The sequence below is a fragment of the Oncorhynchus mykiss genome, chromosome 19, assembly GCF_057628025.1.
Source record: "Oncorhynchus mykiss isolate SJ-2025 chromosome 19, ASM5762802v1, whole genome shotgun sequence".
Taxonomy (NCBI): Eukaryota; Metazoa; Chordata; class Actinopteri; order Salmoniformes; family Salmonidae; genus Oncorhynchus; species Oncorhynchus mykiss.
Window position 1 is genome coordinate 65,412,352 of NC_143040.1, and position 13,492 is coordinate 65,425,843.

Below are 13,492 nucleotides of genomic sequence, written 5' to 3' on the forward strand. Positions count from 1 at the left end.
TAAGTTGGGGGAAATTTGTCCCATTCCTCCTGACAGAGCAGGTGTAACTGAGTCAGGTTTGTAGGTTTCCTTGCTCGCCACACTTTTTCAGTTCTGCCCACAAATGTTCTATGGGATTGAGGTCAGGGCTTTGTGATGGCCACTCCAATACCTTGACTTTGTTGTCCTTAAGCCATTTTGCCACAACTTTGGAAGCATGCTTGGGGTCATTGTCCATTTGGAAGACCAAGCTTTAACTTCCTGACTGATGTCTTGGGATGTTGCTTCAATATATCCACACAATTTTCCCACCTCATGATGACATCTATTTTGTGAAGTGCACCAGTCCCTCCTGCAGCAAAGCACCCCCACAACATGAGGCTTGCAAGTCTCCCTCTTTTTCCTCCAAACATAACGATGATCTTCATGGCCAACCTGTTCTATTTTTTTTTTTCATCAGACTAGAAGACGTTTCTCAAAAAATCTTGGGGACAATCTTTGTCCCCATGTGCAGTTGCAAACCACAGTCTGTCTTTTTTATGGCGGTTTTGGAGCAGTGGCTTCTTCCTTGCTGAGCGGCCTTTCAGGTTATGTCGATATAGGACTTGAGTTTGAAGGTAGGTCTTGAAATACATCCACAGGTACACCTCCAATTGACTCAAATTATGTCAATTAGCCTATCAGAAACTTCTAAAGCCATGACATTTTCTGGAATTTTCCAAGCTGTTTAAAGGCACAGTCAACTTAGTATATGTAAACTTCTGACCCACTGGAATTGTGATACAGTGAATCTGTAAACAATTGTTGGAAAAATGACCTGTGTCATGCACAAAGTAGATGTCCTAACCGACTTGCCAAAACTATAGTTTGTTAACAAGAAATGTGTGGAGTGGTTGAAAAACGAGTTGTAATGACTCCAACCTAAGTGGATGTAAACTAGTTTTAATGACTCCAACCTAAGTGTATGTAAACTAGTTTTAATGACTCCAACCTAAGTGTATGTAAACTTCCGACTTCAAATGTATACTCATAATCCTGATCCGTTCTTCCAGTAGTAGTAAGCCAGTAGTAACTACTATTAATATTAATGCATTGTCGGAACTAGAAGAACAAGCATTTCGCTACACTCTCATTAACATCTGCTAACCATGTGTATGTGACCAATAAAAATTTGATTTGAGTAAGCAAGTACAACACAACTGCATTTCCAATAATACATATGTTTATAGGTTGTAAATTCCATGTGGCTCAGTGAGTGGAGCATGGCGGTTGCAACACCAGAATAAGGGGTTTGATCACCAATACATATACGCTCATCAGCACAGAAATCGATGCTCTTGCCAAGACCACGGACAGCGTCGCATCCCATGAATACCACTTGCTACTGATTGAGACGTGTTGGATTAGAAACGCATCGTGAGCCTTTGGAGTTCAGGACGTTCATTTCTAACTCCCTGGTTCTCTACGGTAGAGGAAGCTGGTGGGAGGAGCTATGGAGGACGGGCTCATTATAATGTCTGGAATGGAATAAAATGGAACGGTATCAGACATTTGGAAGCCACATGTTTGACTCCGTTACGTCTTTTCCATTACAACAAACCCGTCCTCCTATTGCTCCTCCCACCAGCCTCCACTGCTCTACAGATAATTAACGCATCTTTGTGTGGAGCGCCACTTGATTGAACAGTGAGCCAGTTAAGTTCGTTGACATATTAGAATTGGTGTATGTCTCAATGGGTCTGCTGATTACTCATTACTATGTGCTAGCAGCTCTCCTGCTTGTCATGCTGTTAGCAGCCTAGTATTATTGCAACAACAAAACAGTTCTTTAGAGGCCACTCAATTGGACAAATGGACGATGGGAAGTTAAGTATGATCTCTCTCCTCTCTGTGTGTAGAACTTGATGGAGATGCAGCTGTTGAATAGGATTGTGGGGGGTTGTCTGAGGGCTTGACGTTTACATGTATGTGTCTTGCAAGAGGGGGCGATGGAGAGGAGGAATGGTTGGTTGCAGGTAAGATTCAGCAAAGAATCAGTTGTGGGGCCAGCTGGGAGTACAATCAGAGGGAAGGGGATCGAGTGGAAGCGTTGCCTCATGAGTGACCAATGTTCCTGGAATGAATGTGGGGCATTCATCAGGAGTGTGTGTGTGTGTGTGTGTGTTTTCAGAGTAAACAAAATTGAGTTTAAAGTCCAGCTAGGATTAAGCGCCATGTTACTGAGAAAACAGGCTAAATCCATTTGAGTTTCATATTCACACAGAATTGTGTAGGCTTGTAGCATGACTTTTGTATAATGTGATATCATCTAGCTATGGTAGTCGACCTCTCTTATCAATCCCATGCGTTTGTCCCATAAAGTACCACAGTGATGGTTAAAGTAGACAAAGGCCATTGTCATTTTTCAGATAAGATCACGATTTTCATCAACTTTAACTGTCCAAACTCATTATTTCTGAATGACACATCACTGATGCAATTTGTAACACTTCATACATATTTACATTTTTACAGTTAACAGCACCGACTTACTGGGTTTTGTGTTTGGTGAACATTTTGGTTTTGCTCTTAGCACTACACAGCTGATTCAAATAACCAACTCATTAAGCTTTGATTATTTGAATCGACTGTGTAGTGCTTCGGCAAAAAGAAATCAAGACGTGCACCCAGGACCAAGTTGAGGAAATCCCTGGTGTAGGTGGTAGTCGCCTGACCTTTATACTGCTTGTCTACACAGTAGCTGAATGGCTGATCTCTGTGTGAGAAAGAGAGGAAATGAAAAAGCTGACCCAATTTAATACACCTGTCTCCGTGCACTCTGCCCCTTCTCTCACTTCTCTCTTCTCTCACCTCCACAGCAGTCCAAAGGTAGGTAGTGTGATTCCACATGGAATATGATCATTACCGTGAACATTCATTGTCATATTGATCAACAAAATCACACATGCATTTGTTGTGAAGTTGATACCAATTTCACTTATAATGTAATATTTACTCAACATTTCTCACCAAGATTGAGCACCCCACAATCAGGTGAACGGGGGCGGCAGGTAGCCTAGTGGTTAGAGCGTTGAGCCAGTAAGAGTTTGTTCTTAACTGACTTGCCTAGGATGAGGTGGGGTGTAATGGTGAAGAAAGTGTGCCGGTAATCTGTTTTTCCCACAATCCAACACTGTCACCCCCCTCCACGGGAGAAGACAAATGACTACATTGTCCCTGGATGTTTCTCTTTGGCTGTAATTAATCTCAGTGCGGAGGGTGTAAACATTAAGAAGGACATGCTTTTGTCTCCGATTCATCTTTTCTGTCAGATTTACATCCCTTGCTAAATCTGGGCGTGGCACGGCGGGGTCCCTCCCCCTGAGTCACAGCTGCAGTCAGCAGAGAGACAAACGATGACAACACGGAGGAGAGATCAGACAATAACGTCGCTAACACCCAATAACAGACAGAAACAACCCATCCCATCGCTTTTCAGCTTGACGAGGCCATAAGATAGGCTAGACAGAACAAGTTAGGGCATGACTCGAATGATACCGTCCATGTCCGAATACCAATACTTCAGCCTGGGCAGCCTCTAGTGGGCGCTATGGATCTCATCTGGGCTTAACGTGCCCAGACTTTATTCTGCCTTCTCGCCATTAAATCGAGTTCAGGAGGAAATCGAAGCCTTTCCATCCTGAATGAAGATTGTTTTAAGTAGGAACTGGTTGCCGGGGGGACACAAGTGTATTAGCGGCTGGGACCAATAAGTCTAGACAGTAGTGGAGATGCATATGGCCCACTAGCACCTTCCCAGACATCCATACTTGCGTTCTAAATAATAGGCTGATTACGCATGTGAAAATATAAAATTTTATTGTGTGTGAAATGTTGTATGCTTTAAATGCCAGGATGTCATACTGGTTTCAACTTTTTATGTAGTAGAATTCGCTGCACTATTGAAGAAGAGAGCAGCATACCACCCTGCATGCCACTGCTGGCTTGCCTCGGAAGTTAAGCAGGGTTGGTCTTTGTCAGTACCTGAATGGGAGACCAGATGCTGCTGGAGGGCCAGTAGGAGGCACTATTTCCTCTGGTCTAAAAAAATATATCCCAATGCCCCAGGGCAGTGATTGGGGACATTGTCCTGTGTAGGGTGCTGTCTTTTTGGATGGGATTTTAAATGGGTGTCCTGACTCTCTGGTTACTCTTTTGTTTATTTATTTTACCTTTATTTAACCAGGTAGGCTAGTTGAGAACAAGTTCTCATTTACAACTGCGACCTAGCCAAGATAAAGCATAGCAGTGTGAACAGACAACAACACAGTTACACATGGAGTAAACAATAAACAAGTCAATAACACAGTAGGAAAAAAAGAGTCTATATACATTGTGTGCAAAAGGCATGAGGAGGTAGGCAATAAATAGGCCATAGGAGCGAATAATTACAATTTAGCAGAATTAACACTGGAGTGATAAATGATCAGATGATGATGTGCAAGTAGAGATACTGGTGTGTAAAAAGAGCAAAAAAGTAAATAAATAAAAACAGTATGGGGATGAGGTAGGTAGATTGGGTGGGCTATTTACAGATGGACTATGTACAGCTGCAGCGATCGGTTAGCTGCTCAGATAGCAGATGTTTAAAGTTGGTGAGGGAAATAAGTCTCCAACTTCAGCGATTTTTGCAATTCGTTCCAGTCACAGGCAGCAGAGAACTGGAAGGAAAGGCACCTAAATGAGGTGTTGGCTTTAGGGATGATCAGTGAGATACACCTGCTGGAGTGCGTGCTACGGGTGGGTGTTGCCATCGTGACCAGTGAACTGAGATAAGGCGTGCATGGACTTGTAGATGATCTGGAGCCAGTGGGTCTGGCGACGAATATGTAGCGAGGGCCAGCCGACTAGAGCATACAGGTCGCAGTAGTGGGTGGTATAAGGCGCTTTAGTAACAAAACGGATGGCACTGTGATAAACTGCATCTAGTTTGCTGAGTAGAGTATTGGAAGCTATTTTGTAGATGACATCGCCGAAGTTGAGGATCGGTAGGATAGTCAGTTTTACTAGGGTAAGTTTGGCGGCGTGAGTGAAGGAGGCTTTGTTGCGAAATAGAAAGCCGACTCTAGATTTGATTTTGGATTGGAGATGTTTGATGAGTCTGGAAGGAGAGTTTACAGTCTAGCCAGACACCTAGGTACTTATAGATGTCCACATATTCTAGGTCGGAACCATCCAGGGGGGTGATGCTAGTCGGGGCGTGCGGGTGCAGGCAGTGAACGGTTGAAAAGCATGCATTTGGTTTTACTAGCATTTAAGAGCAGTTGGAGGCCACGGAAGGAGTGTTGTATGGCATTGAAGCTCGTTTGGAGGTTAGATAGCACAGTGTCCAAGGAAGGGCCAGAAGTATACAGAATGGTGTCGTCTGCGTAGAGGTGGATCAGGGAATCGCCCGCAGCAAGAGCAACATCATTGATATATACAGAGAAAAGAGTCGGCCCGAGAATTGAACCCTGTGGCACCACCATAGAGACTGCCAGAGGACCGGACAACATGCCCTCCGATTTGACACACTGAATGAACTCTGTCTGCAAAGTAGTTGGTGAACCAGGCAAGGCAGTCATTAGAAAAACGGAGGCTACTGAGTCTGCCGATAAGAATATGGTGATTGACAGAGTCGAAAGCCTTGGCCAGGTCGATGAAGACTGCTGCACAGTACTGTCTTTTATCGATGGCGGTTATTTGTAAAAAAAAAAAAAAAACTTTATTTAACTAGGCAAGTCAGTTAAGAACAAATTCTTATTTTCAATGAAAGACTAGGAACAGTGGGTTAACTGCCTGTTCAGGGGCAGAACGACATATTTGTACCTTGTCAGCTCGGGGTTTGAACTTGCAACCTTCCGGTTACTAGTCCAACGCTCTAACAGCTAGGCTACCCTGCCGCCCCGATATCGTTCAGTACCTTGAGCGTGGCTGAGGTACACCCGTGACCGGCTCGGAAACCGGATTGCACAGCGGAGAATGTACGGTGGGATTCGAGATGGTCAGTGATCTGTTTGTTAACTTGGCTTTCGAAGACCTTAGATAGGCAGGGCAGGATGGATATAGGTCTGTAACAGTTTGGGTCCAGGGTGTCTCCCCCTTTGAAGAGGGGGATGACCGCGGCAGCTTTCCAATCCTTGGGGATCTCAGACGATATGAAAGAGAGGTTGAACAGGCTGGTAATAGGGGTTGCGACAATGGCGGTGGATAGTTTCAGAAATAGAGGGTCCAGATTGTCAAGCCCAGCTGATTTGTATGGGTCCAGGTTTTGCAGCTCTTTCAGAACATCCGCTATCTGGATTTGGGTAAAGGAGAAGCTGGGGAGGCTTGGGCGAGTAGCTGCGGGGGGGGGGAGCTGTTGGCCGAGGTTGGAGTAGCCAGGAGGAAACCATGGCCAGCCGTTGAGAAATGCTTGTTGAAGTTTTCGATTATCATGGATTTATCGGTGGTGACCGTGTTACCTAGCCTCAGTACAGTGGGCAGCTGGGAGGAGGTGGTCTTGTTCTCCATGGACTTTACAGTGTCCCAGAACTTTTTGGAGTTAGAGCTACAGGATGCAAATTTCTGCTTGAAAGAGTTAACCACGGTGTCCTGGCTAAATTCCCAGTCTAAATTCCCAGTCTGGCCCTCATACCATAATGGCCACATAATCATTCCCAGCTTTATTGATTCCCCTGTAACTATTCCCCAGGTCTTTGCTGTAAATGAGAATGTGTTTTCAGACAACTTACCTGGTAAAATAAGGAGTAAACTGGACTTGTACTTAGATAAGAAGATGGGCTGTAGCAAATGATGCAATTGGGCATTAGATGATGCATTCCCAGGATGGTAATATGTTGATTTACACTGAGTATAAAGAACAGTATAAACTCATTCCTAATATTAAGTTGCTCCCTGAGAACAGCCTCAATTTGTCGGTGTATTTGTATTTATTATGGATCCCCATTAGTTCCTGCCAAAGCAGCAGCTACTCTTCCTGGGGTTTATTATGGATCCCCATTAGTTCCTGCCAAGACAGCAGCTACTCTTCCTGGGGTTTATTATGGATCCCCATTAGTTCCTGCCAAGGCAGCAGCTATTCTTCCTGGGGTTTATTATGGATCCCCATTAGTTCCTGCCAAAGCAGCAGCTACTCTTCCTGGGGTTTATTATGGATCCCCATTAGTTCCTGCCAAGGCAGCAGCTATTCTTCCTGGGGTTTATTATGGATCCCCATTAGTTCCTGCCAAAGCAGCAGCTACTCTTCCTGGGGTTTATTATGGATCCCCATTAGTTCCTGCCAAGGCAGCAGCTATTCTTCCTGGGGTTTATTATGGATCCCCATTAGTTCCTGCCAAAGCAGCAGCTACTCTTCCTGGGGTTTATTATGGATCCCCATTAGTTCCTGCCAAGGCAGCAGCTACTCTTCCTGGGGTTTATTATGGATCCCCATTAGTTCCTGCCAAAGCAGCAGCTACTCTTCCTGGGGTTTATTATGGTTCCCCATTAGTTCCTGCCAAAGCAGCAGCTACTCTTCCTGGGGTCCAGCAAAATTAAGGCAGTTTATACAATTTTAAAACATTGCAATATATTCACAGATTTCACAACACACTGTGTGGCCTCAGGCCCCTACTACACCACTACCACATATCTACAATACTAAATCCATGTGTATGTATAGTGTGTGTGTGTGTTATTTGTCTGTGCCAATGTTTGTTTTGCTTCACAGTCCAATCCAGCTGTTCCATAAGGTGTATTTTTATCTGCTTTTTTAAATCTAATTTTACTGCTTGCATCAGTTACTTGATGTGGAATAGAGTTCCGTGTAGTCATGGCTCTATGTAGTACTGTGTGCCTCCCATAGTCTGTTCTGGACTTATGGACTCTACAAGGTGTCGAAAGCATTCCACAGGGATGCTGGCCCATGTTGACTCTAAAGCTTCTTGCAGTTGTCAAGTAGGCTGGATGATCGTTTGGTGGTGGACCATTCTTGATACACACAGGAAACTGTGAAGCGTGGAAAAACCCAGCAGCATTGCAGTTCGTGACACAAACCGGTGTGCCTGGCACCTACTACCATACCCTGTTCAAATTCACTTAAATCTGTTGTCTTGCCTATTCACCCTCTGAATGGCACACAAACACAATCCATTTCTCAATTGTCATAAAGCTTAAAAATCCTTCTTTAACCTGTCTCCTCCCCTTCATCTATACTGATTGAAGTGGATTTAACGAGTGACATCAATAAGGGATCATAGCTTTCACCTGGATTCACCTGGTCAGTCTGTGTCATGGAAAGAGCAGGTGTTCTTAATGTTTGTACACTCAGTGTGTACTAAACAGTACGTAATATATAGTATGAAGTATAATTAGTACACTGTATGTTGTTTAGTAAGTAGTAGGCATGACAGATTTTGGACACAGACACAATATATACAAAAATATAAATGCAACATGTAAAGTGTTGGTCCCATGTTTCATGAGCTGAAATTAAAGATCCCAGAAATGTTCCATACACACAAAAAGCTTATTTCTCTCAAAATGTTGTGCACAAATTTGTTTACATTTATTTCCCTGTTAGTGCACATATCCCCTTTGCCAAGATAATCCATTCACCTGACAGGTGTGGCACATCAAGTAGCTGATTAAACAGCATGATCATTACACAGGTGCACCTTGTGCGGGAGACAATAAAAGGCCACTCTAAAAATGTGCAGTTATATCACAACACAATGCCACAGATGTCTCAAGGTTTACTCACCAGACACGTCACCCATTGAGCATGTTTGGGATGCTCTGGATCAATGTGTACGACAGCATGTTCCAGTTTCCGCCAAAATCCAGCAACAAAGCCATTGAAGGGGAGTGGGACAACATTCAACAGGCCACAATCAACAGACTGATCAACTCTATACGAATGAGATGTGTCGCGCTACATGAGGCAAATGATGGTCACAGCAGATAATGACTGGTTTTCTGATCCACTCCCCTAACATGTTTTTAAAGGTATATGTGACCAATAGATGCATATTTGTCTCTCAGTCATGTGAAATCCATAGTTTACGGCTTAATGAATTTGTCGATTGACATCTGTCCTTATATGAACTGTAAATCAGTAAAATATTAGAAATGGTTACATGTTACATTTTTGTTCAGTTTAGCTTAACTTTTGAACATAAAGTCACATACAGGGAGGTTATGGTGGTGGTAGTAAAGTCACATACAGGGAGGTTATGGTAGTAGTAAAGTCACATACAGGGAGGTTATGGTGGTAGTAAAGTCACATACAGGGAGGTTATGGTGGTGGTAGTAAAGTCACATACAGGGAGGTTATGGTGGTAGTAAAGTCACATACAGGGAGGTTATGGTGGTAGTAAAGTCACATACAGGGAGGTTATGGTGGTAGTATAAAAGTCACAAAGGGAGGTTATGGTGGTAATAAAGTCACATACAGGGAGGTTATGGTGGTAGTAAAGTCACATAAAGGGAGGTTAGGGTGGTAGTAGTAAAGTCACATACAGGGAGATTTTGGTAGCAGTAAAGTCCCATACAGGGAGGATATGGTGGTAGTATAAAAGTCACAAAGGGAGGTTATGGTGGTAGTAGTAAAGTCACAAACAGGGAGGTTATGGTGGTAGTAAAGTCACAGAAAGGGAGGCTATGGTGGTAGTAGTAAAGTCACATAAAGGGAGGCTATGGTGGTGGTAGTAAAGTCACATACAGGGAGGTTATCGTGGTAGTAAAGTCACATTCAGGGAGGTTATGGTGGTAGTAGTAAAGTCACAGAAAGGGAGGCTATGGTGGTAGTAGTAAAGTCACATAAAGGGAGGCTATGGTGGTGGTAGTAAAGTCACATACAGGGAGGTTATCGTGGTAGTAAAGTCACATTCAGGGAGGTTATGGTGGTAGAAGGAAAGTCACATAAAGGGAGGTTATGGTGGCAGTAGCAAAGTCACAGAGGGAGGTTATTTTGGTAGTAGCAAAGTCACAGAGGGAGGTTATGGCGGTAGTAGAGTCACACACAGGGAGGTTATGGTGGTAGTAGTAAAGTCACATACAAGGAGGTTATCGTGGTGGTAGTAAAGTCACATACAGGGAGGTTATCGTGGTAGTAAAGTCACATACAGGGAGGTTATAGTGGTAGTAAAGTCACAAACAGGGAGGTTATGGTGGTAGTAAAGTCACAATCAGGGAGGTTATGGTGGTAGTAAAGTCACATACAGGGAGGCCATGGTGGTAGTAAAGTCACATACAGGGAGGTTATGGTGGTAGTAGTAAAGTCACATACAGGGAGGTTATGGTGGTAGTAAAGTCACATACAGGGAGGTTATGGTGGTAGTAGAAAAGTCTCAAACAGGGAGGTTTTGGTGGTTGTAGAAAAGTCACATAGAGGGAGGTTATGGTGGTAGTAGAGAAGTCACATAGAGGGAGGTTATGGTAGTAGTAAAGTCACAAACAGGGAGGTTATGGTGGTAGTAAAGTCACATACAGGGAGGTTATGGTAGTAGTAAAGTCACATACAGGGAGGTTACGGTAGTAGTAAAGTCACAAACAGGGAGGTTATGGTGGTAGTAGAAAAGTCACAAACAGGGAGGTTATGGTGGTGGTAGTAAAGTCACATACAGGGAGGTTATCGTGGTGGTAGTAAAGTCACATACAGGGAGGTTATGGTGGTAGTAGAAAAGTCACATAGAGGGAGGTTATGGTAGTAGTAACGTCACAAACAGGGAGGTTATGGTGGTAGTAGAAAAGTCACAAACAGGGAGGTTATGGTGGTAGTAGAAAAGTCTCAAACAGGGAGGTTTTGGTGGTTGTAGAAAAGTCACATACAGGGAGGTTATGGTAGTAGTAAAGTTACAAACAGGGAGGATATGGTGGTAGTAAAGTCACATACAGGGAGGTTACGGTAGTAGTAAAGTCACATACAGGGAGGTTATGGTAGTAGTAAAGTCACATACAGGGAGGTTATGGTTGTAGTAGTAAAGTCACATACAGGGAGGATATGGTGGTAGTAGAAAAGTCACATACAGGGAGGATATGGTGGTAGTAGAAAAGTCACAAACAGGGAGGTTATGGTGGTAGTAGAAAAGTCACATAGAGGGAGGTTATGGTGGGTGTAAAGTCCAATACAGGGAGGTTATGGTGGTAGTAAAGTCACAAACAGGGAGGTTATGGTGGTAGTAGAAAAGTCACAAACAGGGAGGGTAATGGTGGTAGTAGAAAAGTCACATGGAGGGAGGTTATGGTGGTAGTAGAAAAGTCACATAGAGGGATCTTATGGTAGTAGTAAAGTCACAAACAGGGAGGTTATGGTGGTAGTAAAGTCACAAACAGGGAGGTTATGGTGGTGGTAGTAAAGTCACATAGAGGGAGGTTATGGTGGTAGTAGAAAAGTCACATAGAGGGAGGTTATGGTAGTAGTAAAGTCACAAACAGGGAGGTTATGGTGGTAGTAGTTAAGTCACAAACAGAGAGGTTATGGTGGTAGTAAAGTCACAAACAGGGAGGTTATGGTGGTTGTAAAGTCACAAACAGGGAGGTTATGGTGGTAGTAAAGTCACATACAGGGAGGTTATGGTGGTAGTAGTAAAGTCACATACAGGGAGGTTATGGTGGTAGTAAAGTCACATACAGGGAGGTTATGGTGGTAGTAGAAAAGTCACATAGAGGGAGGTTATGGTGGTAGTAAAGTCACAATCAGGGAGGTTATGGTAGTAGTAAAGTCACAATCAGGGAGGTTATGGTGGTAGTAGAAAAGTCACATAGAGGGAGGTTATGGTGGAAGTTGAAAGGTCACATAATGTGAGGTTATGGTTGTAGTAGAAACGTCACATACAGGGAGGTTATGGTGGTAGTAAAGTCACAAACAGGGAGGTTATAGTGGTAGTAGAAAAGTCACATAAAGGGAGGTTATGGTAGGAGTAGAAAAGTCCAATACAGGGAGGTTATGGTGGTAGTAAAGTCACAATCAGGGAGGTTATGGTGGTAGTAAAGTCACATAAAGGGAGGTTATGGTGGTGGTAGTAAAGTCACATAAAGGGAGGTTATAATGGTAGTAAAGTCACATACAGGGAGGATATTGTGGTTGTAGTAAAGTCACATAAAGGGAGGATATGGTGGTAGTATAAAAGTCACAAAGGGAGGTTATGGTGGTAGTATAAAAGTCAAATACAGGGAGGTTATGGTGGTAGTAAAGTCACATACAGGGAGGTTATGGTTGTAGTAAAGTCACAAACAGGGAGGTTATGGTGGTAGTAATGTCACATACAGGGAGGTTATGGTAGTAGAAAAGTCACATACAGGGAGGTTATGGTGGTAGTAGTAAAGTCACATACAGGGAGGTTATGGTGGTAGTATAAAAGTCACAAAGGGAGGTTATGGTGGTAGTAGTAAAGTCACATACAGGGAGGTTTTGGTAGCAGTAAAGTCCCATACAGGGAGGATATGGTGGTAGTATAAAAGTCACAAAGGGAGGTTATGGTGGTAGTAGTAAAGTCAAAAACAGGGAGGTTATGGTGGTAGTAAAGTCACATACAGGGAGGTTATGGTAGTAGTAAAGTCACATACAGGGAGGTTATGGTGGTGGTAGTAAAGTCACATACAGGGAGGTTATGGTGGTAGTAGTAAAGTCACAGAAAGGGAGGCTATGGTGGTAGTAGTAAAGTCACATAAAGGGAGGCTATGGTGGTGGTAGTAAAGTCACATACAGGGAGGTTATCGTGGTAGTAAAGTCACATACAGGGAGGTTATGGTGGTAGTAAAGTCACAAACAGGGAGGTTATGGTGGTAGTAGGAAAGTCACATTCAGGGAGGTTATGGTGGTAGAAGGAAAGTCACATAAAGGGAGGTTATGGTGGCAGTAGAAAAGTCACATAGAGGGAGGTTATGGTGGGTGTAAAGTCCAATACAGGGAGGTTATGGTGGTAGTAAAGTCACAAACAGGGAGGTTATGGTGGTAGTAGAAAAGTCACAAACAGGGAGGGTAATGGTGGTAGTAGAAAAGTCACATGGAGGGAGGTTATGGTGGTAGTAGAAAAGTCACATAGAGGGATCTTATGGTAGTAGTAAAGTCACAAACAGGGAGGTTATGGTGGTAGTAAAGTCACAAACAGGGAGGTTATGGTGGTGGTAGTAAAGTCACATAGAGGGAGGTTATGGTGGTAGTAGAAAAGTCACATAGAGGGAGGTTATGGTAGTAGTAAAGTCACAAACAGGGAGGTTATGGTGGTAGTAGTTAAGTCACAAACAGAGAGGTTATGGTGGTAGTAAAGTCACAAACAGGGAGGTTATGGTGGTAGTAAAGTCAGAAACAGGGAGGTTATGGTGGTAGTAAAGTCACATACAGGGAGGTTATGGTGGTAGTAAAGTCACATACAGGGAGGTTATGGTGGTAGTAGTAAAGTCACATACAGGGAGGTTATGGTGGTAGTAAAGTCACATACAGGGAGGTTATGGTGGTAGTAGTAAAGTCACATACAGGGAGGATATGGTGGTAGTAGAAAAGTCACATAGA

General features: G+C 43.5%; 1 protein-coding gene across 1 annotated transcript in view; it reads left to right on the plus strand.

Annotated features, from left to right (window-relative positions):
- LOC149975266 (uncharacterized) overlaps positions 1-13,492 on the plus strand; it is a 414,127-nt gene that overhangs the window by 198,990 nt on the left and 201,645 nt on the right. The window lies entirely within an intron of this gene.